The sequence below is a fragment of the Melozone crissalis genome, unplaced genomic scaffold (assembly GCF_028551555.1).
Source record: "Melozone crissalis strain CALT ecotype California unplaced genomic scaffold, PUWL_Pcris_2 ptg000042l_1, whole genome shotgun sequence".
NCBI lineage: Eukaryota > Metazoa > Chordata > Aves > Passeriformes > Passerellidae > Melozone > Melozone crissalis.
In genome coordinates, this window is record NW_026535820.1 from 60,138,302 (window position 1) to 60,150,734 (window position 12,433).

A 12,433-nucleotide genomic window follows, 5' to 3' on the forward strand; every position below is an offset into this window, starting at 1 on the left:
CCCATGGAAACTTAGCATGCTGCAATGTCAGAAGTGTTAATTCACAGCTGGCTACTTGCTGCACAGCAGTCTGAGACCTCGTGTGCCTACACTTTTGGGAGCAATTGAAATCCGGACATAGGTTTTGCCTTTCCTGCCCAAAAGCAAACGTTTTGCATTGAATGAGCTCAGAGAGGATCAGAGTGTTCTGCAAGTAAATTAGTGAAATAGTGAAATCCCCTAAATGCTGAAAATGCACAGACAATTTCTCTCTCAAGTGTTTCTACAGGTTGAAAATATAAATCTCTGCACAAATCTGAGCGTTGGCTCCTGGGTGGCAAAATAACTCCCCCAAAACTAGAGAAGTTGTCTGTTTCCTGCAAATGCCCTCCCCATTCCTGCCTTGTGCATCCCTCCCAGCCAAATTCAACCTCCCAAGAAAAATTAACAAATTTCTGTGGTGTGAATTTAAAATGTCAAAATGTCATGGACAGTTAATTCTTTTTGTTAGTAAGACAAGTCTGATCAAAATGTCCTTAATCTTTGCCTTATCAAAGCAACCTCTGAGGTGAGGCAGTAAGGAAAAAGGGAGAAAGCCAGGGAAATGCTTTGTGCCAGTGTAGATGCTCCTGCCCCAGCTGGGGGTCTGCAGGTCCCAGGGTGCCTGCATCCTCCTGGGGAGTTGTGTAGCTGCCAGGAAACTGCAGTGATTTCTTGAGAGCTTACAAACTTACATTATCTCTTCTCTGAAATCACTGTGAAGGGATTTTAAACCACTGAATGCCAAATGAATTTATCCCAAGGGAGAAGATTTGAGATTTCCCTGCAAAGGCACATCTTGCAGTCCGTTAGGGTTGGGAGTGAAGCCACCCATGATGCTGCTGAGTCCCAGGCTGCAAGCAGGGATCCCCACTCCCAGGGCCTCACTGAGCCCAAATACTTGGTGTTTGGCTCTGAACTTTCCTTGCTTGTGGGCTCCATGTGTGGGTGAAGGCAGCATTTCATCTCCTTGCAAAAGTATTGCCCAAATGCAAATCCTCAGAGCTGAGCACTGCACCCGGCTCAGAAAATGAGTGTCCTCTGCTGAGGGGCTGTTGGGGTATTTGCAGGTCTTTGGGTCAAGGTCTTGCTTGCCTTTTGCTGTGCTTGCACAGTTTATGTGGCTGAGACTTTGCTGTCATGTGGAACTGTAAAAACACTAATGAAGTAGCAATGCCTGGATCCAGGAGGGCTGCAGACAGCTTTCCCCTACAGGAGTATGGAAAGTTACAGTGACCCGGGGATGGATCCCTGCTGCCCCAGTGCTGACTTGCCAAAGATGAAACCCTGCCTTGTTCCTCCTATTTTTTTTCGAGGTCTCTTTGCTCTCAGCTAGGCATATCCAGGTGCCTTAATGCCTAGACAGTAATGAGAGTGTTTTGTAATGTCCCTGCACAAGTAATAACCCCATGAAATCTTAGTGCTCACATGAAAGAGGAGGTTTATTGTCATTGTGCTTTGCAGACAAACTGGTGGAAACCAGTGATCCAGTATGGACCTCTGAGGAGGTGTAGAGGATCCTGAGGATCACTTGCCTGGTGTCTATCCTGTTTTCATGTAAGAAGTTCAGAGGTGACTTGGGGCCTCTCATAACCAGGCTCTTCTTGACTGTACATGAGTTGAGGCAAGTGACTTCAACATTGGAAAGCCTGACTTTGTCCTGGGCCTTCCTTGTCCTTGCAATTGTCCTGAATGAATCCTTCCTGTCTCCTCGTGGGTGTTATGTGGGTACTATGGGCCAAGGTGTCTCACAGGGTCAGGATGTTGTTGGCATAATAAGAGAGCAACACTTGTCTTCAGACAAAGTTGTTCTTCAGTTTTTGGGTCTTTTTTTTTTTTTTTTTTAAACTTTTGTCACTGGATTCATGGGCTCTCCACCTCTTTTTTAGAATCTTTGATGCAAAGAATATTGTTGCAAAATGGTTGCTCTAAGTGAATGCTAGAGTGAATTTTAGCTAGAGTGAATGACTCAGGGCTAATTTTTGGTTCTATTATTTAGGTTGCAGTCTTGTAAAATGGCTATTTTTAGAAAGCAGTGAGGAATTCTATACAGATCACAGTGCCTTCTCTCAATTTCTTGTTAAAGTTGAATGCTTTTTACTTTGGTAGAAGTGTGGGAAAGACAGCCACACAGACATTGGAGGCTGTGTGCAACCTTTCTTCACATCCCCAAGCTTAATCTGAAACTGTGTGAAGTCTCTGGTGGTCCAGACCTGTGCTTCCCTCTAATAGACACTGTAGTGCTAATTGTGTTATTGCTTTGCATGAAGGACAAGTGGTCCCCAGAGACCAAGATGACTCCATCAAAATAATTTCCAGAATTGATCTAAATGGCATTTGATCTAAGTATACTTTTTAGAGGGAAAATACAATGGCATTAGCCCAGAGACCTGGGGACAGATTCCATCTTCAAACACGTTTGCATGCCAGCTTGTGTGTCTACAGCTCTAATGCAATGTGAATATGCCAACTACCTCTTCCAAATTTCCCACCAGTTTCTGTTATCACAATGTTCTTTCTTGAAATCCAGATGCAAAATATCATGAAGTTATGTTAAGTCTTTTGCCTTGTCTTCAACTCTTGCGTTCTCAACAGTAGTTTCCTAGAAAAGTGATACTCTCCTTATCGATTTGTTAATTCCTACCATGTATTGCAAAGAATTCCTGCAAATTCCCATCAGCCGTGACAAACTTATCTTGTAGACCTATGTAGTGATTTTGATGGCTTTACAGACCTGTTTGTTTTGTTCTGAAGTAAATTAATAGCAGTGTGATGGCCCCACTCTAGCACTGAACTTCTAAACCTCCCCTAATATACTAATCAGCATGTCAGCAGAATATTCCTTCTGGATAGAGACAAGCCTGGTGAAACGGATTAGACATTCACATGGCATTGCATAATTCAGAGAGCAGGCATGGTGCATGTGATTTGCATTAATAGCCTCTACTGCAGCAGCTTCTCACAGGTCTCTCTCATTAGATCATATGTGGAAGCTTCCAGACTGTCAATCAATTACAGTAATTTCCTTTTCCATATTTATTCCATCACAATCATTGACAGTTACCATTAAGTGACATTAATACAATACAATACCACCTTGCATTTTCCAGTGCTCCTCTTACAGGGTCCCTAATGCATATAAGGCTGAGAGGCTTCATTATATATGGAAAAGGTTCTGCTTTTCCTAGCTCAGCAAAGTGTGGAACTCCTGTGATGGGGAGGAGGATGGAGCACCTTGTGTGTGCCACGGTGTCTGGCAAGCTCTCTGGGGTGCTCAGGAGTGGGGTCTGCTGGCTTGCAGTGGAGGTGGCTCCTGCCCAATGCTGAACACAGGGTGCCGTGACAGGCTTGGTCAGAATAAAAGAAAACTTAACTGCATCAGGTCAGTGCAGCTTGTATGGCATGTTCAGGTGCCTCAGCACAGACCTTTTTGTATGGCTGTGGTTATAGATGCCTTATCCTGTTTGATGCCATTGGACACTCCCAGTGAACTGATGTGAGCCAAGTTTGCACGTGTAGCAGCTAACACCTAGGCATTCTTGTTAGAGAAACCAGAGCCCTTTTCTTCCTTCCAGCCCTGCCCTTCCTGTCTCACTGACTGCTTAAAACCTCCTGTGCTACCCAAGGTAAGCAAGGTTCAGAATTAACAAATCCCAGTAGCAGTAGCATTTTCTACTGAATAAGCAGCACCAGAGCAGGGCAGTCTTTATGCACTTCAAAAAACCCAAAGGGTTGGCGTGGTCATGCTGTAGCTAATGACCTGGTGGCAGCTGAAGGAGGCTCCTCCTGGATCTTCCTCTGCAAAATGTGTCAGGGTACCTATGGTGAAAGCTGAGACTAGTGGTCTCAGCCCTCCTGTTTGAGATCCATCCTCTGGGGACCACCTTGAAATTACTCTGAGGGGACAAACAAGGAGTGTGAAACCTGTTGGCAAATGTTATCTGAGATATACGGGTGTAAAAAAATTACTTCAGCAAACACTGCATAGTGGGTCAGCTGGAGCACTGCTTGTGCTTCTGGCCATTGCTGGCTTTTGTTAGTTGATGTTTGCCAAGACATTTCCCATGGAGTTAGAAAGGCTTTTGGCCACACTGCACAAGTTTTCTTAGGTTCTCTTATTCCTTAGATCCCTGATGTCCTACCAAAATGATCAGAGGCTTAATCTTAAGTTTGGAAGGTGATCTTTGGGCTGGGTGGGAAAGGAAACATCTTTTGCAGACCAGGAGAAAAGCAATTGGTTCTGCATCCCCTATGGACTCTGTAACATCCTCCCTCAGTCAGTTTCCCCATACTGTACTAAAAATGCTGTCTGAAGAATGCATTGAGCTCCTTTTTCATTTTTGTTGCCTTTGTGCTAGGATCTGCTTCTGCCCCTTTTCAGTCTTGAGGTGCTTTTCCCAGCTCGCTGAGCTGACATGATGAGATTCTTTCACCACTCATCAGTAAACACTTCATCAGCAATTCTGCACATGCCCAAGGGTTTTTCCTCTCTTTTCTTTGCTGAATTTTCTGGTGCTTCTTTCTTCTTCATCTCTCCTGCTAGGATGGACAATTTTCCACTTATTCCCATCTCCCTCTTCTTTGATACATGTCAGAGACTAAGCAGGATCAGTTGCCACTGTGTCCCCATCCAAGACCCTCCTAAAGCTATTGCTGCCAAATATGCTGGATGTCTTCTTCCTCACAGTGCTCCAGTTCCATCCTTGTCATTCATGGGTAACAGTTCAATGATCTTTCCCCTTCTCTGTCCACTGAGCTCATTTAAAATCCGAACAGTTTCTGGCTGTCAGCTCTCCTGTTTGTGACTTCCACTCTGTTTACTTCTCTCTTCAAAATCTTCCCTGTCACCTCTCATCTTCAGAATTGTCAGTGCGTAAGACATTCATTTCATTGCCCCTCTTTTGTTCTCATCTGTGGCTTCTTATTCGTGTCCACAAGTTTGCAATTGAGAGGGTCCCCACAGTTTGTGTGCTGCCATCCTGTTATTTTAGGTAGACTTGTTGCTTCAGCTTTCCCCAGGACAGGAGTGGTCTTGGCTTCTGGTATTCACTGCTCAGGCTGTACCTCCAAAATCTGCTTTGTTGCTTTATAATCAGTTTTGCAGCTGCATGAATTTCACATAGATCCTCTCCATGGTTTTAGGGTAGAGAGTTTTGCTCACAATTATAAACAAGTTTGTCTCTAGATAGGGATGGCCTGAAATCTGAATTTTCCTTATGTTTTAGTTGTTACATCCAGATGATAAGATTCTGACTTACATAAGTATGTGCTAGGTGTGAACTTTGGACACACTGCCAGACTTTCTTGAAAGGTTTGAGTGGCAATCATATCACATCACAGTTCTAGCTTTAGCCCAGGCTGCTTTTCCCCAAGACAGACAATGTCCTCAACTTCAGTGCTGGTTGAATAATACTCACAAATCTATTCATATGTGAGTTGTTATAGCTAGCAAATTATATATGTGGGAGTTTTGGGCACTTTCTATTAAGTTTTACTGAGTTACATTTGATAACTAGTTGTAGTTAATTGTGTGCATTATTTTCCTAATCATGCAGTTATTTGAGAATTTGGAAGCGTGTGTTCAAAATGCAATCAGCATACTAGTTTTTTCTTTATAGAATGCAGTGTATTGCTTTCTGATGTTTATTGTTTCAAGAAATGTTTCGGTGAAATTCAGTATTTGTACAAGAATTGTGTACTTGTCAATTCAAGAAATAAGGCAATGTATTGTGTAATTCTGATCATTTAATATAGGTATTAATAGGTCAAGCTCAATGTCATAAATGTGATTTTGGAATAAAAACAGATGAAACTTTAAATGCTAAACTAAATCTTGGAATAATAACTAGGATTGCTATATATTCTGTGAGCTGAAAAATAGTCAAGATCTCTCCTAAGAATTATTTCTTCCTTTTCAATTATGATTTTATGATGGATTTTTGTCTATTGTTCACTGAAAAATTATGTTGACTAGAGTTACTACATTTCCATTTACACGGAACTGGGATGTATTGCTTTAGTGGAATATGTCTCTATGGAACAGCAATATAAAAGAAATGAAGGACTTCCCATGTGGCTGGGAATCTGAAGGGAAGAGCCACTGAAGATATTGCGTCCCTCTGTACAGTTTAGGTGACCTTCTTTTAAGTCTGCTGATGAAAAGTGCTAAAATACCCTCTTAAGGGTTGGATGTTATTGCAATTATCTGCTTTTGCCAAGCTTGATCTAATGATGCTGCAGCTAGGGGTGGATTTGTGTTGCTCAACAGGAGAGACACACAAAACAGTTCCTCAACAGTTAACTGGTGTGCAAACCCCTGAAATCAGAATTATCCTGAAGACCTTTAAATGGCGTGGGGAGTGCATGCACTGAGTGAAGTCCCATGGGATGACAACAGGGAGTGGGATGCGTGGAGTAGTTGGGTGAGAGCCTTCACGTCCTCCTGGAGCAGTTGTGTAATGAGATATATGAGAGGGCTCAGTGATTTGTTAATGACTCGAGTGCTGCTTCAGGAGAACATTTGTGTAAGCTGTGGGACAGTGCGTAGTATTTGTGTGTGATGAATGAGAATTTGTCATCTGAAATATAGTCAGCACAGTGCCTTCGTAGCTGTGTGCCTCCGACTCTCAGAGCCAGCCCACAGTGGAATATTAGGGGAATTACTCAGCAGATTACTTCCACGTTGTTTTTGTCAGCTTATTCTGCCCAACACCCATTTGATAGAAGGAAGGGGGTGTGAGGTTTGTGTTATATGTTTTTGTTGGCATCTGACTTGTGGCTCTTCGAAAGGTCATGGGTGCTTGAAGCTGTTTCAGACTGGTCAGATCACGGCTATTAGTCATGGAGCATTATTCACTCAGTCCCTTTCTTTCCTCTTCCCTAGCTGAAGGAGTGATCTTTGGAAAGGGAACAATAGCTGAAGGAAACTGGGGTTTTTTGCCCGGATGCTAAGTTTTTCCACCGGGATTTAATTGAAATTATTGGCACGCTGTTGCCTACAGGATGACCTGACCTCCCCTGTGACAGTTCATCAGAGCTGAGTGCAGGAGCAGTCTTAGTAATTTTGTCCGCTTGTTTCCTCTTGTGTCAAGTGCAGTGGTTTTGCTGTACCCCTGTCCTTACTAGGAGACTTTCCAGGGTTTAACTGTTTTTTTGTTACAGGCTTATTCTGTGAGAATTAAGCACCATTCCTCAAAGCTTCTCTTTCAGTTACTTCTTGGATAACATAGGTTTGGAGGTTTTCTTAATAAATAACTCTTTCTGATAAAACACTTTTTTTTTATAAAAAAGTGAATAGCTGGCGTGCTTCCCTGGATGAAGACCCTAGCTGATACTTGTTAATGTGACATACCTGCTTTTTGTACACGCCAGCTGGTAGAGGTTTATGCTGTTAACTGATCATATTGCAGTTGAACTTACTGGAGCCACCCACCTTGACCCTCAGTTTGTCTTGGTTCTAAACAGATATTAAAAGGTGTTCCTTGCCACAAAAGTAAGTCTGTGATAGACAACTGAGTGAGACAGGATATTTTAGCAAACTAGCATATAATTCTTAGTCAATCAGCTCCTGTAATGCTTATATAAGCCACTTGATATCTGAGTGTGAAGACTGTAAAAAAAGAAGAAAGGATGCTTTCTCCAGTGGAAAAAATTGGCAACTCTTTTATGTTATATACTGTTATTGTCCAAGATGCAGTGGTAGAACTGTGACTTGTATGTTTTTGGACTGTGCATCCAAAAAAAAAGTAAGCCCTACTTCTTCTCCGATGATGAACAGAAAGACCATTCAGACAATAGACTGGATATAAATCCATGCTAGATCAAGGTTTTATTTAGGTTGCCATCTAAATGTTAAATACCTAGAATCCAGAGCTAATTTGAGTCATTTTCTTAGTGTTTATTTTTATGTGCTCGTTGAACAGTAACTTATAAATCACAGACTATCCAGCAGCAGATAAGTACTGTGATCTGATCTTGATGTACAGAATGGCTCCAATAATATTATGTACTACAAAAACTAGAGTTTCAAATTATTTCCAAAGCAGTTCATGTTTTCATGGGGAGTGCTAGTTTTGTTGGTTTCACAGGACTATTTTGTTGCTGACATGTTTTTGGGAGGCATAGGGGAACCTGTGTTTTCAGTATCTGGGTAAGTAACAAGCAGAACACTTGCTTTCTTCATACGGTTTCAGTGTGCTGTTAAAATATCCCCTGCTAGAAAATCAGAGCTTTCCCTGGAGAAGTCAGGCTGTGGCTGGAGACCGGCATGCCCCAAGTCTTGTCCAAGGGTTTGCTCCTGGCCAGGTGCTGCCTCCACTGTTCACTCCAGACACCCACAGCAGAGAGGGTCTTGGCTGGGGATGTAGCCCTTAGGGAAATTTGAGGGATGTGAAAAGCTGTTGATGATGGATCCTAAAGCAGCATTTTTATTCCTTAGGTATCTTCTCTTTTTACTTTTCTTGGTGGTCATATGTCTTGATGTGCTGGTGAAGTTTTGCAGAAGGGCCTGAGACTTGAACTTTTACTAAAGTTTAAGATACTCATGTTTCAGGGTTTGCATTATTTTGTTTCCCTAAGTGTAGTCTCTACTGATTTCACCATGAAATAAATAATTCTAGTCATAGCATTGTTGCTGGGATGGATGTTAGACCATAAATGAACAAGGTTTCTATTAAGGGAGTGCTGTGTTCTTCCAGGTGAAGGTTATGTCCCAGTGCAGATATCCAGGTGTGCCCTGGAGCCCATGAGCACTTCTCTGGGCATGGAAAAGAGAAAATTCTAGAAGGAAGAGGGCAAAGACCCCTGCAGCTTTAGCTACCACAGCTCATTGAATCATAGAATCAATTTGATCAAAAAAGACTTCTAAGATCATCGAGTCCGAATGTTAACCCAGCACTGTCCACCACTGAACCATGTCCCTAACCACCACATCTACACATCTCTTAAATACCTCCAGGGATGGTCATTCTGGGTAACCTGTTCCAGTGCTTGATAACCCTGTTGGTGAAGCAATCCCTAGTAGCCAGTCTAAACTTTCCCTGGAATTCCCATTTTTCTCTTTGGAGAGGTGATTAAGTGTTTGTCAGACATGGTATTCTGACGTCTCCCTGCAATTCCCTTCCTGCCTCCAAAGGCATATTTCATTCTGTTTTACTAGGTGGTGACCCTGCTGGCAGACAGAGCTCAAATGGTACCTGCCAGGTACTGTGAGGCTGGGGATGAGTTTGTGGCACTTTAGAACATGGGGGTATCTACTACCCCTAGACACCTCTGTGCTCAGGTGGGGAATTGGGAGTGTTGCAGAAGGGCGTGTGTGCCTGGGACCCACAGTCCTTGCTGCCACAGGGGCTCAGTCAGCAGCCCTTCCTCACCACGGGGTGTAAATCATTCCCTGAGTGCCCACCAGGGATGGGATCCTCCCCAAAAGCTGCCCCTGACCACAGCCTTCCCTACCCCCATGGCAAATAAATGTTAGAAAGAGTAACAAAAGAAAAGTATGGGTGTTTTGAAGCAGGCCTTCTGCCTGCCAGAAGACAACAGATATCTACTGCTCAGCCTGGATGTCCTCCCACACCTGGAGGATGGCTGCTCTGCACTGAACTCTCCTTGTCTCCCCTTGTGCAAAGCCTTTTAGCTGATCCCCAGCATCACATGCTCCTCTCGCCCTTTCCAGGCCCCTCATGGAGGGTCAAATGAGCTCCTGGTGGCAGGCTTTGTTGTTCTCCCAAGGAAAAGGCAACTTTCAAGGTGCCTGCAACCTCTCTGCTGGGGAGAAGAACAAAGCCTGTCAGCCCAGACTCCCTCCATAGCTGGTCTTCGATGGCCTGAAGTCCTTCACATCATATTTTCTTATTGGAAGCTTTGCCTCAATTAAGGCACAGGCAAAATTGACAGAAGGACCTGGTAGTGTCACCCCTCATCCTTCTTATGGTGTTTTTTTGTGTCTGCTTTCTCCACCTCAGTGTATCAGAGACTAATACCTCATGGGGGCTCATGTCCTTCACTACATTTCTGCTTTCTGTTTCTACAGGGGTTAGTTGTCTTGGTGCTAGCTGATCCCTGAGTTGCAGATTTCAGCTACATGGCCCTCCTTGCATTTCATACTCCTGGTGCTCTGTGCCACCATCTCATGTAGGTGCAGGTCCCAAAATAACCTTGACGCTCTCTGGCTGGGTGGGGAGCAGATGTGCTGGCAGCATGGTGCACTTGGCTGCAGAGAAGGGGCATGCTCTGGCTCTGCTTTCCTCAGAGTTTGTCTCTTCCAGCTAGTCTCCTACGTGATGTTAATGGCAACCTAAATATATGGGCAGAGGTATAAGGATCAAGCAGTGGACAGTGGGTGTCAGCCCACAGGGAATAGATGTAAAGCAGAAGGACCAGGGGGAAAAATGGCAATCTGAAATGCAGCGGATCTTGTGTGAGTGAAAGGAATTACTTTTTAAAATCATCTGGTTTAGGGAGTTTCCATTCTCTTGGCTACAGACTTGCAGTTGTGTAATGCCAGCTTTGTACGTAATCATAAGTACAAGCATAATTTTTATATCGTCTCCAGAAGTATTAGAACGAAAAATTTTCGTTCAAAAATTGCCAAAGGGAATTACATAGATAAACCTCAAAAAGACATACAAATCACATGATGGTTTAGAGCAAAATCCTTAAAACCTCATATGTTTCTTTCAGCAAAGACTACTAAGAAATTTGATAGGAAAACCAAATTATCCAAAGCAAGAAAAGGGAGATAGTGCACGCTACATTAGCTCATTGCTTCCTCACCACACCATGAGACTTTCTTGCTTCTCTTCCTCCTGCAAGGTTTCAAGACCCAGTGGCATCTGTAAATCTGCTGTTTGCTTCTTATCTAGGTATCTGCATTTTTCTCCTCTTAAACTTATGATAGATAGAGAATCATTGTTCTACCTACAGGCAGGACCATACAGCCAGGTGTTATCTGAACTTTGGATGCAGATACCTGCCAAGCACCTGAGTCCTGATTTGCAGCAACTTGCATTGCACACTCTACAGAGACTCTTCCCACTGTGCCAAGTTGGAAAGGATGGATTTGGGGATGGAAATTCAAATGAACTGTTTCAAAGGTTGTGCCAGGCTCCTTTCACTCAGAGCTGTAAAAAAGAGAAACGTAACTCATAAGAGGTAAAGGGTAAAGCAGACCTCAGTTTAGCTTACCTTTACTCTCTCAGCATGTTAATAATTGGTGTGTCCTGGCAGCAAATATTTTCCCTGACTTGTGGATAGTATCCATAAAATACATCACAGATGTAGCAAGCAGCTGCATTGTGATGCTGTTTTTAGAAAATGATGTAATGCTGCAATAATCACTTCTGAATCATTACTGATTTATGAATTGAGAATGTTTGCAAATTATGGGTAAACTTAGCTAGCTCAAATGAAATTCACGTCAGCTTGGTCAGGTGGTAATTCTGAGACTGTTGGCTGGTGCTCACGTTAGGGCTTTTGCTCCATTGGCATGGTCTTTTTCAGTGGCTTTTCAGAAACAGTTCTATTTTGGTGGGCTGTCATGGAGAGAATAGGGAAGGAAAGGTAGAATGTTGACAGCTCTGGTGTTGTGCTGGCAGTATTTGGAGCTATTGAGGGAAGAGTGACTTGATTCCAGGAATCTCTTGTTTCAGACATGTTTCAGCTGTTGGGGCTTTTAAAGAATGAGGGAGTAGATTAAGAGATGAAATGTGTGGGATCCAGAAAACCAGGGTGCTGCTTCTGGAAAGAGTCCTTTCTTCCTTGCATTAATATTTGCTGTGTGGTCAAAGATTCTTCCTCTGTCCCCCATTTCCCCAGACTTCAGTTAATTTCCTCATATGCCTGGAAGGCGATGGGTAGCTCGGAGCAGTAAGTTGGTAGGATCCAGTTTTAAATTCATTCTTTCAGTGAGGAGCTGTTAGCAGATGGATATGTAATTAAAGTAATAACAACATATCTAACATTTACTTTGCACCTTTTCTTAATCCTCAAAGACCTCAGCTAACTTTGAGATGGAGCACAACAGGCTGATTGTGCATAATAATGTCACAGAATGTTTTGAGAGGAGGGGAGGAATATCTGATTGATGGAAACTGCAGGAGAACATAGCAGAAGTACAGTTATTTCATTAAGACAAAAAAAAGCTTCAGAAAGGTGAAACTGCCTGTTGACAGGGTATCTGAAAAGATGACAACTTCTATACCAGACCTGGTCTGGTAATTGCAGGAAGTTTTTTGCTGTATAGACCCAAACTGAATCTCTCTAACTTCAGTTTAGCAGATGTGTCTTCTGGGTGTGTTTATAACAAAAAAAACCCCAAAAAACAACGAAAAAATTACTTTTTCATTCTATTTTTAACTAGTCTTGTTTGTTTTTAATGAGATGGTTGGGTCCTGAATTATATTGAGGCTGGGTCACC